Source organism: Vulpes lagopus, chromosome 1 (assembly GCF_018345385.1).
Source record: "Vulpes lagopus strain Blue_001 chromosome 1, ASM1834538v1, whole genome shotgun sequence".
NCBI lineage: Eukaryota > Metazoa > Chordata > Mammalia > Carnivora > Canidae > Vulpes > Vulpes lagopus.
Window position 1 is genome coordinate 83130683 of NC_054824.1, and position 13251 is coordinate 83143933.

The following is a 13251-nucleotide window of genomic DNA, read 5'->3' on the forward strand; positions in this document are numbered from 1 at the left end:
TTTCTTCTGCTGACAGTGTTTTTTTTTTTTTTTTCCTCTGAATTTTTATCTCATCAGCAGGACTTGTCTGGGATTGTTTATGACAAAGACTACTTGTATCGCATCCTTTCTACATCAATTTTGGCCCCTGGGGGCAAAAAGAGGCTACCTGAAATCTCTTTGTAAGTATTAGAATTCTGGTTAATCCTACAAATCTCAATAAGTTTTGTTTGTTTTTTATAGCTTGGATGTTCCAAAGTCTATTTTAGTTAGTGTACAGTCTGCTTTTTTTTTTTTTTTAAAGAGCTTTAGTACTGAGATCATACCTTTTTTCAGATGTTGTGAGCACCTGCTCCTTCTATTTCTTTACCAGCGCTATAATAAAATAGGTAAGAAAAATGAGATTTCAACCTGGTCCTTGATGGCAAACATAATCAGTTTCTAAAATGATCCAGATGTTCTAATGATGCTCCACTGTCCATTTCTGCTTGGATTATAAGCATAGATCAGGTTTTATACCTCAAACCTATGTCTCGTTACCTTACTTTAACTTAAATTTCTTGACATTTCATTATATGAAGTATTATTTTTTTTGTCACCACGATTCCTTTTCACAGTATTGGGATTCTAAACAACTCGGAGAAAAGAGATACATCACCATGACAGTAGGCCATAAATAGGTTTGTGTTCATGGTGAACTATTACAAAAAGCAATTGTATAGATGTATGACCAATATCGCTGGAGTCATAGTGTAACCAAGCCTCCTAATCTTCAATTTGAAATGATTTTTTTCTTTCCCTAATCCCAAGTCTTGCCGATATCAAGCTTATATAATATCTTCTTCCCTAATGCTGAGTATGGATTGTCTTAAAATTTTAACTGGACACCAAGTCACTGTACCTTTGCAGCAGGTGGGAGGTATGCAACATACAAGCTTTGCATGTTTAATACCTGACGGATATTACCGCCTTGGACATGAAGCTATTCTAGAGATGCAGCTGTGCACAGGTCGCCAGCAGAGGATGCCCTGTGAACAAACCAGGGATATCAGAGTAAGAAACCACACAGTGACTCCAGAAATATGGGTCACCTCAGAGCATGATGTGAATGTATTACAAAGTGAGATGAATTTCCTTTTTTCATTTTTCAGTCACTACAGAATATTGATTTCTTCCCCTGCAGTTCTTCCCCATATCCTCTAATTTCCCCACAGCTCCTAACAACCTCTGATATTTAAGGAGAGAAAAAGGGACATTTGTTTCTATATGTATGGATGAATGTACCTACACATATTACATAAAATATATATAGTTTTAATATTCATGGTTATACACACAGAGACATTTGCATATTCTTTGCTGAAGGCTCTGTTAAACACTCTGGCTTACTTCAAAATCCAGTTGATGTGGTTCAGTATTACTTATCATGCAGCAGGAATCTCAGCAGGTTGTTGGGAAATATTTGTTTAAAATGTTTTCCTTCTAGACGGGCTGACGTACTGTTCTTTTGGCCATTCCACACGATGCCGTTCTTTCAGATTCTCCCAGTAGTACCCATTGGGTCAGTGTAGACACACAGATGAGTGCTGGAAAATAATTGTAATTTTACCATCCTCTCCTAACAGAGTACACCCTCAGGCCAAGTGGTAAAATACCACCTCCGCCAGCCCCGACATCCATCACTGTAATGAGCTACAAAATCAATCTGTAATTGACAAAAGCATTTTTAATCAAAGTATGAGGCATTTAGAGTCTCCAGATACTGCCTTTTTGTCTTACGTCAGTATTTACTTTATAGCAGGATGGGCGATGTTTGATTTTGTTCAAGAGCATGAGTTATTTCTGCAAAGGAACAAAAGATAGGCTTTTTAGAAACTCCCCTCACCCACCCCCACCCCAAAAAAGTAAAATGACATAATCCCTGAGGTCTGTCATAAAACATCAAGTCAGGAAGACCATGCTCTACTATTTTAGGAAGGGAAGGAGGAGAATTATTGTTGCAAATGATTGTTGTTGCTTTCTCTCACTTGCCTCTCCTCTATGAAATTACTGCCCTTTGCCTCAAACTACCACCATGTACATGGAAACTAATCCAAAAGGCTATTTCTTTTTTTGCATCTACCTTCTAGTTACTTAGATCTGTTCTTAGGAGTTTGCAGGCATCACACAACAATCCTCTTATTAGTACTGTTCTTTCTTGGTCAAGTTACACTCCCCAAAGTGTAATGGTAGGTGGACACATCAGCTGACTACCCATTAAAAAGTTTTAATGTGTTTCCAAGTAGGGGGAGTTATAGCCAAAGACAAATATTTATAGGCACCATCAATGACTTTCTGGGCCTGAGTTCTTATATTTTTATGGAATGTGCTGCAGATATTTAATATCAGCTCTTCAATTTGGAGGCCATCTTAGTATCATCTGTTGGAAAACAAGGTTTTTGCAGACTGATCATGCCCAGAGACTTTGGCCTTGGTGTTTATGTGTGCGAGAGAAGCTCTGTTGCTGTCTGGCGCTGGGAGTAGAGTACTTTCAAAGGAAATTACCTAATAACTGAACACAGTCTACATAATATGATGTTCTCGTTTGTAGATTTCATAGTTAGTTATTTTGTGCACGTGTGTGTCTATAGGTGCTTTAAAAACCTGAGCTGGTTTTGCACGTATCCACGTAAAACCTTGCAGTTCTTATCTAAATGATTTTAACATTTCCAGAACCTTAAGTTATTAACCACTTTGAACTTTTCTTCACTGCTCACTTGTTTAGAATATGTGATCTGTATGTAAATAAGCAAATATCACTGACAATGTAATATTTAAGGAGTACTTCAGATTAAATGCAATGCTAAGTACTTCATATATCTCATCACATATAATTTTCTCAATTCTGTGTGTTAGATCCTATCATTACTCCCACTTTATAGGTGTGGAAATGGAGGGTTGGTGAAGTGATGTAATCTGACCAAAGTCAAGTAGCTTATAAATATTGGAAATGTGATTGAACACAGTTCATCTAACTCCCAGGCCCAAACTCTTAATCCCTTAGGTTGATGAAGCACTAGTACACGTATCAACCTATGTTATTTATCATGCTACACTTTATTACTAGTTTCAAGCAAGCCCATTCTCAGTTATATATTTTCTTGACTTTTGCCCAAGAAAGCACTATTCATTTTATTTAAATTTGTTTTTTAGGACATCAATAAAGAAACCATATTACATCCTTGGTTTTAGTTGGGTTTTACAATCTAGCTGAGTAGATATTAATTATTAAAATTGAAACTATGTTGCCAGTGCAAGTAAGTATACTAATGGTGCTGCTTTGGGTCTCTTGATGCTTTTGCCAAGAAGAAGAAAAATCACGTTAATAAAAATTACATTAGCCTAAGAAAGCTTAACTTTTTCTTAGAACAAAGCAGCTGTTAAAGGGGATAGATAGGATCCTAGAGTTGAAATAAATACCTTGATTCTGATAGCTAGCCCTTAACTTGTCTGGGGCAGTTTGGTGAGTTTTTAAATGAAAAAGAAGAGTCAGAATTTCCTTGTCTATGAGATGATGTGCTTAATGGCAAAGCTAGCTGGGAGTTGTTTTAGAAAACCTTGTTCTCAAAAAAAAAAAAAAAAAAAAAAAAAGGAAAGAAAGAAAAAGAAAACCTTGTTCTCATGTATAGCCATTGCTTCTTAGTAAATACTTACCTTTCCAAAATATGTTATTGTAACTAATATACCTCTTGAGTGCAGCACAGGCAATCCACACATAGTTACTCACACTTTAAAATTCCTAATTCCTGCTCATTGACCACAATAACAGATACTACTTCTCATGCTGGTGAAAATTTATGTATTTAGGTATTGTGATGGAGACCAGATACGTGTCTCTATAATGTATGTTGTGCATTTGGAAATGTACTAAGCAACCCAAATACATATAAGTTCTAATTACTATTTTAAAGACTGAGTTTTTAAAAAAAATAAATTGAAGTTGGGATTGTTTCTCCTCTTTATGAGGTTTTAATCGGCAGAGTGGATGACATCAAACTATAGATTGTTACCGTTTGAACATATTTTAAAGGTCAGTAGTCCTTCCTCCTCCAGAAAATCTGCCTTGTGCTTCTTTCAGAAATATATAATTTAATGGCATCTTCTTATGTTATATTCCTAGTTATGTCATCTTAAAATATATTGGGATTACTACATATATTTTCTTTTATAAAGGCTCCTTGTTTATCTTAATATTTTTCATTTTAAATTCCAGTGCACTTAATGTATAGTGTTATATTAGTTTCAGGTGTTGCTTATTTTAATTTTGAAGATTCCATCAGAATGATATTCTCACCTTCTGACACTTAATCATTCTTTGATCGTCTAGTTCTGTAGATGCTGGTCAATTTTCAGACAGATATAAATGCATAACAGAGTTACTGTATCTGAAAGTAGCAATAGTTATTAAGGGCCATGAGTACAATTCCCTTAGCCTATATCCAGGTCCAAACTATTCCTCAGCCTTTCCTAACATGTATACCTACCTGCTGCACAAGTACATACATAGGATGACGCAGAAGATTAAAGGGAGGCGTCAAAATAATAAGGGAAATTATAAGGGAAAATAATAAGGGAAAAATCCATATTTTCATTCCAGTAGAGATAAGTAGTATGTGGTCCCTATCTGAAACCCTTATTGGAATTGACAGGAGTTAGAATTCATAGCCACCTATTGATGTGAACTAGACTCTCCTAGTGACATTCAGATCAGAATAACAATAAGAGTAAAGGGCACAGACCTCCTCAGTCAGTTCCAATGAAGCCAGCACTAACTGGGATATACATTACCCTTCTCTCTTAATATTCATCAGAGTTGATATGGCACATTATGGTTCCCAACACCTTTGGCTGATAATGAATTAATAAAAGTCCTCTGGGAATTGGTGAGTGTTTCACAGGCAATTCTTAATTATTCAAGTTGATGGAGGAAAGCTATCAAAGCAAAGTACAGCATTTTGAAAATCCTTACATAGCTTTATAATTTTCTCATGTCTCTCATCTCTCTCTTCCTTCAACTGTCCCGTCATGCCCAAGAACAGCTTGCAGTCAAACTGATGAAACTGATTTCCAAAAAAAAAAACAAAAAACAAAATATAGATTGAGAATGAAGTTAGAGGAGTCCAGTGATCCAGTCCCAGCCTCACCGTTGACAGCATTGTTGGGCCTCTGCTTTAATAGTTGCCAAATGGGTAAAACCGCTTCCCCTGTGAGTATCAGTGGTATGTTGGAAAGTAAATAGCACATTAACCAAACTCTTTAGACATGTCAGGCACTTTGAAGACTTTGTTTCAAGGTAACAATAAGTCAAATATATTATTTCATGTCTCTCATTATCATGCAGTTTTGATGAGTGTGATTCTCTAAAAATCAAAAAGAATTAGCTGAGATCATCTTAGGTTTTAGAAGATGGTCTCTGGACCTAAACTGTCCTGTTACACTCTGGGATTTATTTTTGAGATTTTATTTATTTATTCATGAGAGAAACACAGAGAGGCAGAGACATAGGCAGAGGACGAAGCAGGCTCCTGTGAAAAGCCTGAAGGGGAACTCGATCCCAGGACCCTGGAATTATGACCTGAGCCAAAGGCAGATGCTCAACCACTGAGCCACCCAGGAGCCCCAACACTCTGGGGTCTTTTTGTGAAGTCCAGCTAGTATGGTGCTGTTGCAGAAAGAACATTGATTTGGCATGTATAAGATCTGGGTTCTTGCGATCCCTGGGTGGCTCAGAGGTTCAGCACCTGCCTTTGGCCCAGGGAGTGATCCTGGACTCCGGGATCGAGTCCCACATCAGGCTCCTTGCATGGAGCCTGCTTCTCCCTCAGCCTGTGTCTCTGCCTCTCTCTATGTGTCTCTCATGAATAAATAAATAAATAATCTAAAAACAAATTAAAAAAAAGAAAAGATCTGGGTTCTTATGCCACGTAAGTTACTAACTGGCCATATGATCTTTGACAGGTGTCTCTATTTATTTTAGTCTGCTTCTCTATTTATATCATTTGACAATTTGATTTAATGGAGCTCTGGCATATTCAATCCAGTAACTTATTTTCTTTATTCCCATGGACTTTATTTGGAAATATTTGGTTTATCAAATTGCCGTGAGTAATTCACTTTCCTACTTTTATTCATTGATGATTTTTTAATAGAATATATATATTGAAAGCAGTAGGAAAAACCGTACACAAAAAAAGATAGGATGACTGCTATTTTGGTGATTCTATGGGGCATATGAAGATAAATGCTTAATTTCTACTAGCCTTTGAAATATTAGAAATAGGTCTGTGTCTCTCTTTCCGACCTTAGTAGACCTTTGACTGAATAGATAAGGGTCAATGAAGGCTGTGTACCATCGGACTGGGACTATCTGTAAGGCCTCTTCTAGTTCACATTACCCGTGATCCTAAATGTCAAGCTTTAGGCATCCACCAGATGTTTTAGTTCTGTGCTAGTTTTCTTCTGTCTTTTGAGCGACCAGAGTTGGATGTTTGGATATTCTGAACCCAGTTCCACAGCATCAGCAATCTTCCCATTTGGTGGCTGAGTGTTCCTGTGTATTTTAGAATCACAGACTAATTCATCCTACTGATAATAATGAAAAGATGCTGAGGTAGATGGTGACATTTGCTAAATGATCGGGATGGAAATAAATACTAATCACAGCTCAAAGTACTTTCTATAACCACTGTTGCTGTCATTAGACAACGTTCCTGAAAAACAAAATTCTAGCAATAAATGTTTAAGCTGATGAAGTCTTCCTGGCAAGGCGGTAGGGGAAACCAGCATTCTGATGTTGTCACTTGCACTATCATGTAAACTGCCTTAGCTTTGGGTTGTCTACTTTAGAGAGTGGATTATCTTCCTGCACTTCCAGGTCCAAGAAATGTTAGGGTCTTATCCCATCAGATCTCATCTCATATTTGCCTCTTATTCTTTCCGCACTGGATTCTCAGACCAAACTAAATAGCCTCAAAAAGTACCAAGGACCTTCTGGCTCACACTATTGCCTAAACCTAGACATAACTCGTATCCAAATTCCACGCACTCTTCAAAATCCTGCTCTAAAAATTAGTTCTCCCGTAAGGCCTTACTTTTTCTCTCATAATATCATATTGCACCATGTCATACCATGTTCCAAATCCATAGCACTTTCTTGTAATTCTTCATTCATCCCAATTGACATTTCACTCTTATCCCCTGCATCTGTGAGGCTTTCTCTTTCTCTTTCCTACCAGGTTCCTATCTCCCCTCGCACAAAAGCTAAATCATATTCATCTTCATATTCTTATAGTATCTAGTGCTGTGAGTCACACAATTAATATTTGGTGAATTACTAAATGAATGTCATTCAACCAGAAGGAGTTAACTGATTATGGTTAGAATTATTTAGAAAGGAATCATTCCAGAACTGTGTGTACACTCATTTTTTCTCTGACGATAATTAAAGAAGACCCATCAATTCTCCTTCCTGTTAATCCTATTCCCCACTTGGGTAGTTTTGTTAACAAGAATTTGCCAACGAAGCAACAGAGCAAATTTGAGAGATTAAGAAAAAAACACATCAGACGTATAGCACTTGGAAAAAAGAAAAAGATGTTATCATTCATCCTCCAGTCTCTTGTTCTGCTTGCCAATTTGGTATAAGGACAAGTCTCTTCTATCCGTCCTATACTAACACACCATACTATTTTCTTTGTAAATGAAAGGGGAAAGGAGGGAAAGAGTTCACACTTAAAAGATAGTTTTAGAAATGCAGTGATATATTCACAGTTATAATATAATCCATAAAGATAATGCCAAGCACATAGCTGAAAGGCCATGCTGGGTAGTCTGTTCTGACATTTTTTTCTATCTGAACAATTTCCAATTTTTCTTTCTTTTTGTGATTAGAAAGTGTGACTGAAAATCCTACATGCACAGCTTTAAAATCATCTTAATGAAGTAACTGAAGGCTACACAAACATAATGCCTCATTTAAGTAATAAAACCAATCCCCATGGTATATGGGGGGAGGGGGGAAGGCCCAAAAAAATGTATTACATTATCAGTGGAGGAATGGCTTCTCTATAACTTCTGGGGGAGTGGTTTTCTCACCACATGTCTCTGTCAATCTTTGTGCTTAAACAAATACCCACCAATGGTCAGAAAGGCAGAGAAAACAGTACTACCCACTGCTCTGCTCATATTGTACTGCTCTCCCTTCAACCACTTTTATTCTCCTTCAGATAGACTTAGCGCAATCAGCACTGTTGCATACAACATGGTAGTGCCTAAAAGCACGGACTCTAGAGTCAGACCGCCTGGGTTTGAGTCCCATTTCCACCAACTGTAGGTTGGTCACAATACTTCTTTAACAACCTCTTTAAACCTCAGGACTCCCCTCTGTAAAATGCAGCTAGTACTAGCCTCTGCCTAGTAGGGGGATATTTGCGGACAAAATGAGATGATACGTATATCCGCAGCATTGGCAAGTGCTCACTACCTCACTGAGCTGCAGTTCCTCATGCCAATCTTCCCCTTCACTGATCTCCCACTGCCTGAGTCTATATTTGTTAGTGTCCCTCACCAAGGTGACAAGCACCTTATTTGCCTCTCTCCCTGATTGGATTCATCAGATAACAGACATGGCCACCCTCTGCATAGTCTAGTCCCCCCTTCTGATGCCCCCTTCCTGTCTATATTTTATTACATTATCTGTCTGGGGGTGATTCCTCCGTAACTTATCAAGGGAATGCTGTCCTTCTCACTTGTGCTTTTCTGTCCATCATTTGAGGTTGGCTTAACTAGTTGTTTCCCTGTTACATTCTTACGAGCCCATGCACCAAAATCAGTCTCAAGTTTCATCACACCTTATAGAGGGAAACTTGATTTGGTTGTCACCATCAAGGCCTTGACCAGTCCCATCCAGCTCAGCAGTCCCCAGACAACTCAGGACTGAGACCACAGTCATCTTCAGAAAGTTCCATCAGGAAAGGCCTAGCTGACTGGGAGTGGGTTACGCTTAGCACAGGGAACAAAGTAGCAATGAAGAGAGGGGGGAGACATGGAGCAAGAAAGCACTAGTGAACTGGAGGGAGAGGAGGGTATAGGGGATCGAGAGATGGGACAATAAGAGGAAAGAGGCAGGCATTCTTAAGTAGAAATTTGGGGAGGTGCCACTTTCCAGGTAGTCATGTGGGGGCTACAGAGCGGTAAGATGTGAGAATGTTTTAGAAAGCTACTGATAGACAAATATGAGAGCTACAGAACGCACTAAACAGAGGAAGACTAATGTGAAGAGAGGCGTAAGCGTAAAATGTATGAGAAAAGGGAAGGTAAGGAAGAGTCAGAAGTTTATAACTCATGATGTTTTGCTCCACCGGAGTTCTGTGAAATGCCTAGTCTGGAAAGCTCTCATGGGGACAAAAATCAGAGTGACGTAGCTGTAAGAACACTAGTACCACAGGAATATCTTTTCATTTTTCAGAGTTTCTGCAGGCAAAAAAGCTTAGGACTCAATTAGCATATCAAGAAAGTATCAAGCAGATATCAAGGAAAACTGTATGGACTTTTGAAGGGACAGTATGAGTGGGTAATTTGAAAAGAGCAAATTCTTTTATCCTGAAGGAAATGGATTAGATTTACTGAGGTGTTTCATGAGAAAACCAAAATACTATTGCAGTGGGCAGTAGACTCGCTCCTGAAGGGGATTGATATGATTAGTATTGGTGTTGTAACCTTTGCTGTTGTTTTTATTACTGTTATTGCTATTCTAGAAGTTACCTGGTACTTTGCCATTATTGTTTCAGGCTTTCTGAACGTAGATGTCTCTGTCTCCTGGAGTGGTATCCCAAATTATTCATGATCTCCTCAGTGTCAGTCGTTGAAATAAGGTGATAAAATATTTCCCTAAAATTGTGAGTCACTTATGTCTTCAAACCTAGCTTTGTGGGTTGACAGTGTGCTCAAAGTTTTTGTCAACTTCCAAGTTGTTGACACACAAGAGGTACACATTCACATGGCGTGGTAAGCATAGGATCACATTTGGGAATGCGTCCATATCCTGAAAACATGGTGAGAGACCCGAAGGAGAAAACCACTTAGAACGAAGTAATGCTTGGTGACACTTTATATGGGACTATAAGTGAGAAGCTAGATTTGGGCAGCTCTGTTGGGCACTTCTCAGTCCTCGATGCCTATTCAGCCTCATTCAGGTTTTTGATAAATATCATTTGAAAGAATCTTCAATTATTTGTTCTTTATTATTTCTAGGTAAGAGAGGGTACCTTGAATCTCTGCCTCCTTTATACCCTCATAACCTTCACTGTATAACCTACATAAAAAGGAATAAATTCCTTTTCTATGAAGCCAACTCTTAGTTTCTTTTTTGGGATCCCCCTGTGCCCTCAAACTCATTAGAGCTGAAAGGGACTTCTAAGAGCAAGCAACCCTAAGAAGAGATGCCCCCAAAGTCTCAGGAAGTTCCAAAGTTCCAGGTACTAAATCTTCCTTGTGGGAGAAATTCAAAAAAAAAAAAAAAAAGTATACTTACAAAGCCATAGTCCCTCAAAGTTTTGAAACCTTCCACACTTCCTACCAAAATTTATCACTTTTCCACAAAGCAGTCCACCCTAACAGTAAATGAGAGGAAATATTGTTCTAGTTCTTGTCAGACCTTTTCTATCTATATTATTGGATTGTTTTCAATTTTTATGGCAACCTCTACTTTCTGTGACAAAAGTATGGTTGACTAACTTAGCTAGAAAGACCATGAAATTTGTAATTTTTGGCTCAATATTTCAGTACCTTTGTGTATTAGTTCCCATTGTTAACATCCCTCTGTCTTCTCTTGACCAATTGCCTCAAAATAAACTTCATGGATCACAGAGTACCAGAAAACATAATGTGCTTGAATTAATACACTTGTAATACATAACACACCTAGACAAAAATAACCCTTCTTATAACAGCGTTTGGAATGGTTACTCTTGTCTCATTTTGCATAGTAAGAATAGCAGAATTTTGCCTCTGATAGAATATGACTAATCATTCCAGTTATTTGTATGTAGAAAATGCTAAGACAGATATTCATCTTGAAACTCCATGAAAATCTCAAAATAGTTTTTTGGGGGATGACTGTTAGAAGAATTTGAAACACTATTTACTCTAAAACTGTGTATACAACATCAGAGACAGAAAAGCCTTGGACTCTGACACTGTCTAGTTTTCCCTTTCAGAAACAAGTGGAAAAGGACAACCAGATGAAACATGAGAATTTTCTCTCACTTGATCTAATCCTTGTTGGTGTGCTTTTTGATCATATTCTTGTGTTCAAGTGCAGATTCTCAGGCAGTCCACTGATGTACTATGATGCTTGTCTTCCCTTGAGGTTCCATATTAAGTTCAAACCTTTTATTATTCACTTTTTCAAAATTTGTCTTTAGTATTGGACTATACAAGCTCATTCATACAGAAAAGCTATATAAAGCCATATAAGGCTTTTTGGCCCATCCTCTCATCTGTGGGGTCCAAAGCCTTTCTTTTTGTTCTCACTGATAATTGCATTCTGTATTCAGATAATGATACTGAAAGGTTATTTTTCAAGCCTTTTTGGTGGAATGACTCTTCCCACTCAGATCTGAACTGAAAAATGGAGTCCCTGTTTTTTTAGTGCCTTGTCTCTTCCTAAGTAACACCATTAAACATTGCCCTGTTGGCAATAGCTGGGAATGCTTCCATTCAGTCACTTCATATTGAATATAAAATAGATTAAACACATCTGTGACTACTGCACTAAAGACAACTTAAAACATTGGTTCACCTTTTATCGGCAGTATTTTTGTATCAGAAGCATTATTATTAGGGCAAAATGGGCCGAATAAAACCACTCATAATCCCACCACCTAATGATATTCCAGCATTAATAATATTTTGTTTTATTTTTCAGTCTCTTTGATAAATATATAAACATTTTTTTTAAGAAATGGAATCCTTCTACATATATATCTGGTAGCTTGCTTTTTATAAGGACCGATTCTATGAAGAACATTTTTCCAACTCATTATATATTCTGCAACACCCTTTTTAAAAAATTTTCATGTGCTCTGACCTTAAATACGGTTCTTCAAAAAAAAAAGATAAGTAAAAGTCAAAATTGGAGGAGAAACTGAAGTCTACATACGTGAAAACTTTGTACATTGATTTAATGACCAGATTACCAGTTTAGGCAGGACATTACTTTACCTAATCCCAGGAGACTATTACAAATTGATTCCCCAATTAGCCCAAGCAGTAGCTGAATAGAAAAGGCCGCTTCTTCACCAATGTGTAAGATGCTAGAAACAAAAGAGGAAGTGTTAAAAAGAATGGGTTAGTAATTTTAATCTGAATGTAGGATTTTTTACAAAGATTTTTCTTTATTTGAGAGAGAGAGCTTGAGCCCATGTGAGCAGTGGGGAGAGAGAGAAGGAGAAGCAGACTCCCTGCTGAGCAGGGAGCCTGACCCCTCTGGAGAGGGGGAGGGTCCCAGGACCCCTGGATCTGGATCTTGACCTGAGCCAAAGGCAGACACTTAAATGACTGAGCCACCCAGGTACTCTGGAATGTAGGATTATATATATATATATATTTTTTTTTGACCAAATTCAGTTGCAGAGAATAGAATCCACTCTAGCTTTTTTTAAACAGGAAGTACTTTATCATAGGAAAATACAAATTTACAGAACCCATGGATGGGTTACAGATCTAGGTTTTAGATAAGATTAACATGAGGAAACCCCCCCCACCCCCAAGACTTAGTGTTGAACCATCATCCTAAAGGAAGCAGTGCTCCTTTTAGGCTCCAAAACTACTCACATTAAGGAAGTTTCCAGTACTTCTGACTGCTCCATGATAGTCTGACAGAAGAGTATCTCACTGAGAGAGTGTTCTTTACCCTGCTTCACGGCACCCATGACCTCTGCTAACACTGCTGCTAAGTAACCAAATGCCTTGAGCCTCCTTTCCTTTCCCTGACTGAAATGTTCCAGCTGGACAATATAAATAACATCTGAACATAGAGCTACAAAGAAGTCTGGGAAATACAGTTTTTGGCTTTTGCATCTTGGTGTTACAGGAAGGTATGCTACAAAGAACATAAAATACAATTTGAACATTAATTCATGATATTCACAATGAATACTGTACTTTAGAAAGATTTTTTTTCATTTATCTTTTTTTAGATTGCTCTTCAACTTGCTTGATAAGAAATTCATA

At 37.7% G+C, this 13251-nt stretch overlaps 1 long non-coding RNA gene across 1 annotated transcript; it reads right to left on the minus strand.

The window, feature by feature from the left end:
• Positions 1-305: 305 nt before the first annotated feature.
• Positions 306-12980, minus strand: LOC121475573. Its single transcript, XR_005983784.1, has 4 exons — positions 12853-12980; positions 1369-1565; positions 881-1007; positions 306-354 (listed from the first exon to the last, which is right to left on the minus strand). It is a non-coding gene; the product is annotated as an uncharacterized LOC121475573 (long non-coding RNA).
• Between the last annotated feature and the right edge of the window lie 271 nt (positions 12981-13251).